This window comes from Rhinopithecus bieti, unplaced genomic scaffold (assembly GCF_001698545.2).
Source record: "Rhinopithecus bieti isolate Rb0 unplaced genomic scaffold, ASM169854v2 scaffold_7684, whole genome shotgun sequence".
Classification (NCBI taxonomy): Eukaryota; Metazoa; Chordata; class Mammalia; order Primates; family Cercopithecidae; genus Rhinopithecus; species Rhinopithecus bieti.
The window spans coordinates 2,640,493-2,646,312 of NW_016806071.1; the positions used below are offsets into that span (position 1 = coordinate 2,640,493).

General features: G+C 45.5%; 1 long non-coding RNA gene and 1 pseudogene across 2 annotated transcripts in view; both read left to right on the plus strand.

Annotated features, from left to right (window-relative positions):
* Positions 1-1,931: 1,931 nt before the first annotated feature.
* Positions 1,932-5,820, plus strand: part of LOC108531221 (uncharacterized) — a 20,228-nt gene continuing 16,339 nt past the window's right edge. The window contains exon 1 of the long non-coding RNA XR_001886102.1: positions 1,932-2,244. This is a non-coding gene — a long non-coding RNA (uncharacterized LOC108531221). The remainder of the gene's footprint in view (positions 2,245-5,820) is intronic.
* Positions 2,329-4,920, plus strand: LOC108531219 (phosphate carrier protein, mitochondrial pseudogene; annotated as a pseudogene). Its single transcript, XR_001886101.1, has one exon. The product of XR_001886101.1 is annotated as a phosphate carrier protein, mitochondrial pseudogene (transcript).

Here is a 5,820-nt window from a genome sequence, read left to right on the forward strand (position 1 = left end):
ATACTGAAGGAAACCAGAATCTGTCACATATCACATGTCACATCAAAATATGCCTCTTTGACCATAATTTTTTTTTTTTTTTTTTTTTTTTAGCTAAAGGCAACTAGGAAACAGATGTAGGGAGTTCTCTGCCTTCTTTCTGACTAAAAGCAGGACAGAGAATTATAAAGACAAAAGGTCTTTCTATCCACCCTGCTTTCCCACCTAAAGACAGGATGTAAATTCTTCTTTACAACCTTTATCAGCTTAGAGACAGTGCCAGAGGGATCTGAGCAGACTTTACTCCATTAGCTTCCCCATAAATTTACCTTCCTACATTTTCCCACCTGTAGGAGCCTGGGACTGCTTTTGTCATTATGTTTCTAAAATGTATTGTATCATGCTATGTTAGACATGCTATATAAGCCAGACTCTTAAGCTACTGCTTAGAGTTACTTTTCTCCCACATTATGTGCACTGCATGTGTTAATAAACTTGCTTGTTTTTCTCTTGTTAGTCTATCTTTTGTTGCAGAAGTCTGTCCCAACTATGAACTTATGAGGGTTGAGGGAATATTATTTTTTATTCTCTTTAATACACCCAGTTCTGGATATAAGCACTAAATTATTGATCAGAAAATCTGATCAATATGGATCAGTATGGCTTGGCCCGGTACCTGCTGCCATGAGCCTGGGAGGGATGCTGAGCTGTGGGGCTGACACATATGTCCATCATGCCCTGGACCTGGTCAAGTGCCACATGCAGGTGGATCAGAAAACCTTAACAAAAATTCTTGACTTCCCATGACCCACATACTGTGGTGTGTAGTTTTCAAACTTTAGTGAAGAATCCACCTAGGAGTGTATTAAAATCACTTATTTCTACTCACAGAGATTCTCATTCAGACGGTCTAGAGTGTGAGATGAGATTTTTAATAAAGCACTCCAGGTGATTCTGATGCAGGTGGTCTGTGGATCACACTTGTGAGAAAGATAGGCCCGCCCTACAGGATAAAAGTCAAAGTCCTGAACAAGACATTAAGGCCTTCCTTAATTTGACCCAATTTTATTTTTCCAGACTCAGCCCTTCCTGATTTTCATCATACTGAATTAATCCCCTCTGCTCAGTAGGAAATGCACTTAGGTTTGTTTCCTTTAACCTGAAATTGCCCTTCTAGTCTTGTTCACGTGGCAAACTCCTACTTATCCTTCAAGACCCAGCTACACTGTCACTTCCTCAGGGAAATCTTCTGAACCTCATCAGGCAAAATTAGTTGCTCCTTCATTGTTCATCTAGAACTTTATTCAAATTCTGTTATAGGCTGGGCACAGTGGCTCATGCCTATAATCCCAACACTTTGGGAGGCTGAGGCAGGCAGATCGCTTGAGGTCAGGAGTTCAAAACCAGCCTGACCAACATGGTGAAACCTCATCTCTACTAAAAGTACAGGAGACAGAGGTTGTAGTGAGCCAAGATCGCGCCACTGCACTCCAGCCTGGGTGAGAGTGAGATTCTGTCTCAAAAAACAAACAAATTCTGTTATAATACTTATCAAAATCCTGATTTTTTTCTTTTAAAACAAAATCTTATTTAGAAGTAAGCAGGAGTATGTCTGGTTCTTTGCTGAACCCCCCTAGCCCTGCACAGGGCCCAGCACAAAGTGAGTAAATGAATGGATGATGTATGCTACTGATTTATACCTGGGGTCACTTAGTTCTCATTTTTTGGGCCAGTGAAACTGTAAGCTTCCCAAAAGACCAGGGCTTTTAACTCACTTTCGTATTCTCCAAAATCAGTAGTCAATGAAAAGAAAATATCGATAAGTGAAAATAATAAGCAGCCCGCCTAAATTCAGTAAGTGTCCCCATGCTTCCTAGGCTCCCACTACAACCGTTGTTGGGAGACAGGAGTGGTGTGTCAGCTGGGGGGAACTGTCACCTACCTACCAGGTGAGATCGTTATGTAAGGCCGGAAGCCACTGGCTCTCTCTGCCCATTCGCACCGTGGAACGCCACTGCCATGGAGATGACCATTCCTCTAAACCGGCGTAGTTGGGTGAGGACTCCAGAAAGGCCTCTCAGGAAGGCAACAGTGCATGGCGACTCTTCACCCCTTTGCCCACCTCCTCATCTACGTATTAGCCTATTCCTGCGTTTACTCGTGTTTGTACTTGTTGGTTTATTTTCTTCGCATTTTTGTAGAGGACTAGGCAGCCGAGCTGGACCAAAGTCACGAGGGTAGTGAAGGCCGGGTCCACCGCCCAAGGTGAGCTCTGGGACCACTGACCGCTGGCCCAGGCGCAGCGGGGCCGGGGTTCCTGCAGCTACCAGGAACCCACTGACCTGAAGGGGCAAAGGGGCGGGGCGTGCTGGAGGGGAAGGGGCTGGGCAACACCTCCTATTTAAACCGGCTGGTCACACCGCGGACTGCGCAGGCGCGGGATGAAGCGCTGTGGTCCCGCCGGGATGCCCTAGCCTGGACCGTTGGGGGCGGGCTCGCAAGGGAGGTTCACGATGCCCTGCCCCGCCCCGCGGCCCCTAAGGGAGTGCGCCTGGAGGGGAGGAAGGCAGGGTCGGCCTGCACCCAGCGCGGCCATGGACGACCCCCCCGGCGGCTGCCAAGTGCTGCAGGCGAGAAGCATGGGCCAAGGCGGCGGCAGGCCCTGGGCAGCCGCTGCGGAGGAGGCCAGCGTGGAGTCGGCTCGGCCGGGTATCTGCTGCTGTGCGGCCTGGGCGGTATGCTGAGCTGCAGCTGACACACACGGCCATCGTGTCCCTGGACCTGGTTAAGTGCCGCATGCAGGTGGACCCCGGCTGGTACAAGGGCGTCCTCAGCTGCTTCGGTGTGACGGTGCGCAGCGACTGACTGCGCGGCCTGGCTCGCAGCTGGGCCCTGACCCTCTTCGACTACTCCTTGCAGGGCTTCAAGTTCGGCCTTTACGAGGTCTTCAAGATCCGCTACGCGGAGCCCCTGGGCCCAGAGAAGGCCTACGCGTGGAGAACCCGCCTGTACCTGGTCACCTGGGCCTGCGCCGAGTTCTTCGCCGACCTCTCGCTGGCGCCCATGGAGGCAGTGAAGGTCTGCGTGCAGACGCGACCGGGCTACGCCGGCACCCTGCGAGCCGCGGGGCCCAGGATGTAGGGCGAGGAGGGCCTGTGGGCCTTCTGCAAGGGTGTGGCGCCGCTGTGGCTGCGGCAGATCCCCTACACCATGAGGAAGTTCGCCTGCTTCGAGCGCACGGTGGAGGTGCTCTACAGGTACGCCGTGCCCAAGCCCCAGAGCCAGTGCACCAAGGCCGAGCAGCTGGGCGTCACCTTCGTGGCCAGCTACATCGCCGGCGTCTTCTGCGCCATCGTGTCCCATCCCGCTGACTCTGTGGTGTCTGTGCTGAACAAGGAGAAGGGCAGCACGGCTCTGGGCGTCCTGCGAAGACGGGTTCGCGGGCGTGTGGAAGGGCCTCTTTGTGCGCATCGGCCTCTTTGCGGACATCCTCATGATTCGCACCCTCGCAGCCCTGCAGTGGTTCATCTACGACCTGATCAAGGTGTAACCCGGGCTGCCTCGCCCTCCCGTGGCGCAAGCGCCCGAACCCCTGAAGAAGAAAAAGTAGGCGTAGAGTTCTGAACTGCTCTAGCCACAGTGGGTCCAGATTTCCATCAAGTGGGGAGTCGCGTGCAAACAATACTAGTGTGTAAGATGTTCACATTTTGGGTAGAGGTTACTTAATATGCAGTCTGAGTTCTCTTTAAATTACTGCTTCTTTTTGGCAATTCAAGAGGATTTGCAAACCTTTCGTTTGGGGGTTTGAACCATTATCTTTGGGGAGTTGGCATGGTTGCTTTAACTCAATAGCTTTCCAGCAATTAAAAGGAAAAATTCTTAACAGGAAGTAATGTTAGGTAGTTTTGGGTCTCTAGGTGTTAGCTCCTTTGATTCGCCCTTTCTGTAGAGATTATCCAAGCATAACTACTGAATAGCCTGCAAATGAGGTTTTAAGGTCAGCACAACTATATGGATGGGGAACAAAGTGAGATTCTGATACATGGTGTTCATCTCAATAGAAATCGGGCACCTATTGAATAGATGAAGGACTCATCGCATATTTCCTGTTCATATCCATTACAGGTAAAAATTATTAAAAGTTAAATTGTGACTTATACGGCCTGATAGCTTAGAATGTATTCACTGTTTTCAAAGAGACATGAGAAGATCTGCATTTTCTCCTTTTTCTTTGTCCCTTGTCTTCCTGATGTTGCTGATTAGAACATAGCTCTCTCCAGGAAGTGCTACAATTGGATCAATGTGGAAAGCCGGAAAGAGATGAAGGGCAGGCTCTGGGAATAAATATGTAAAGAAAAGCCTCTGTTCTCCAAAGATTTCTTTTGTATAACTCAGCTTTCAACAGCCATACATCCAAAGAAGACCATACCACCCTGACATTTAAAAAAAAAAAAAAAAAGAAAAGAAAAAACCCCAAATCCTGCAAATTCCGACTACTATCTGTTGAGTATTAAAGAATGGTTTTGGTGACTTTGAAGGGAAAATCTCACTTTAAGTGTAATAAATATTCTTCACTTAATTTGGTAGATGTTTCAGTGATCTTTACAATGGTTGAGATTCATAAAATTTAATGAAATTATAAAGCATGTTTTTGGTTCTCTGTAGCCTTCATATCTCTGATTGGGGAAATTTTACAATCAGTGAAATTCCGTGAATTAGAGATGTTTGTAAAATGTGAATAAGAAACAAACTTCAATAAGGCATTTGATATAACTTACCAAAGTGTAACATGATTGCCTTAAAAACTTGTATTACATTAGACTACAAACTTAGAATATGTTAATGTTTAAACTTTGTAATAGTAAACTGTTCAGCGGTTAACAGAAGTTTAAAAGTGTCTAAATTTAAGTGTGTCTGAACTGTCTTGAATAATAAACAGATGAAGAAAAAAGTCGACTTTTGAATGAGATGGAATGAAATTTATTAATATTTAATGCTTCTATTTAGCATATTATTGGGAAGGAACATTAGCTATTGTTAAGACTTCAGTTAAATACATTTCTGTCTATTGTCTTCTAAAATGTAGAAAGTTTGTTTGGTAAACAATTTTTAAGTAAAGTACTTTTAGTAATATAATTTTGGAAATTGCTGCAAAATCTATGGATTTCAAGATAGTAAGAGACCACTCGTTCTGGTTTGTGGTATTTCATGATTGTTCCATTGATAACACCAGATAATTTTTGTAATATGTATGGTGTATGTTTAAGAGAAGTATAATCTAAGGAGAACCAGATGGCATGATTCTGGTAGTTATGAACATGGTCAAGAAGATGGGTTTATTGGCCAGGGAGGTGGCTCACACCTGTAATCCCAACAGGTTAGGAGGCCAAGGAGGGAGAATCGCTTGAGGCCAGGAGTTCAAGACCAGCCTGGGCAACATTGTGAGAATCCCTAGCTACTTGGGAGACTGAGATGGAAAGATCACTTGAGACCAGGAGTTTGAGATTACAGGAGTTTGAGGCTAGGATCATGCCACTGCACTCCAGCATGAGTGAAGAACAAAATAATTTACTTAGTTCGGGTCAGCAGTTTTCATATTCAGTTCCTGTACATTCTATTCTCCACTCCCCCTCCCCCCCGCTTTATTAGTATTATTTTTTTTTGGTGGCTTACAAATGTCTGTTTGAATAAATAGGGGAGGGATAGCTGATAATAGAGAATAAAGATAATTTAAGTAAAGATAACAAGAATTCAGAATCATTAAGGTTTTTCATAGTTATTATTTCTTTGGAACAATTTAAATTTTTTTTTTTTTTTTTTTTTTTTTTTTTTTTTTTTTTT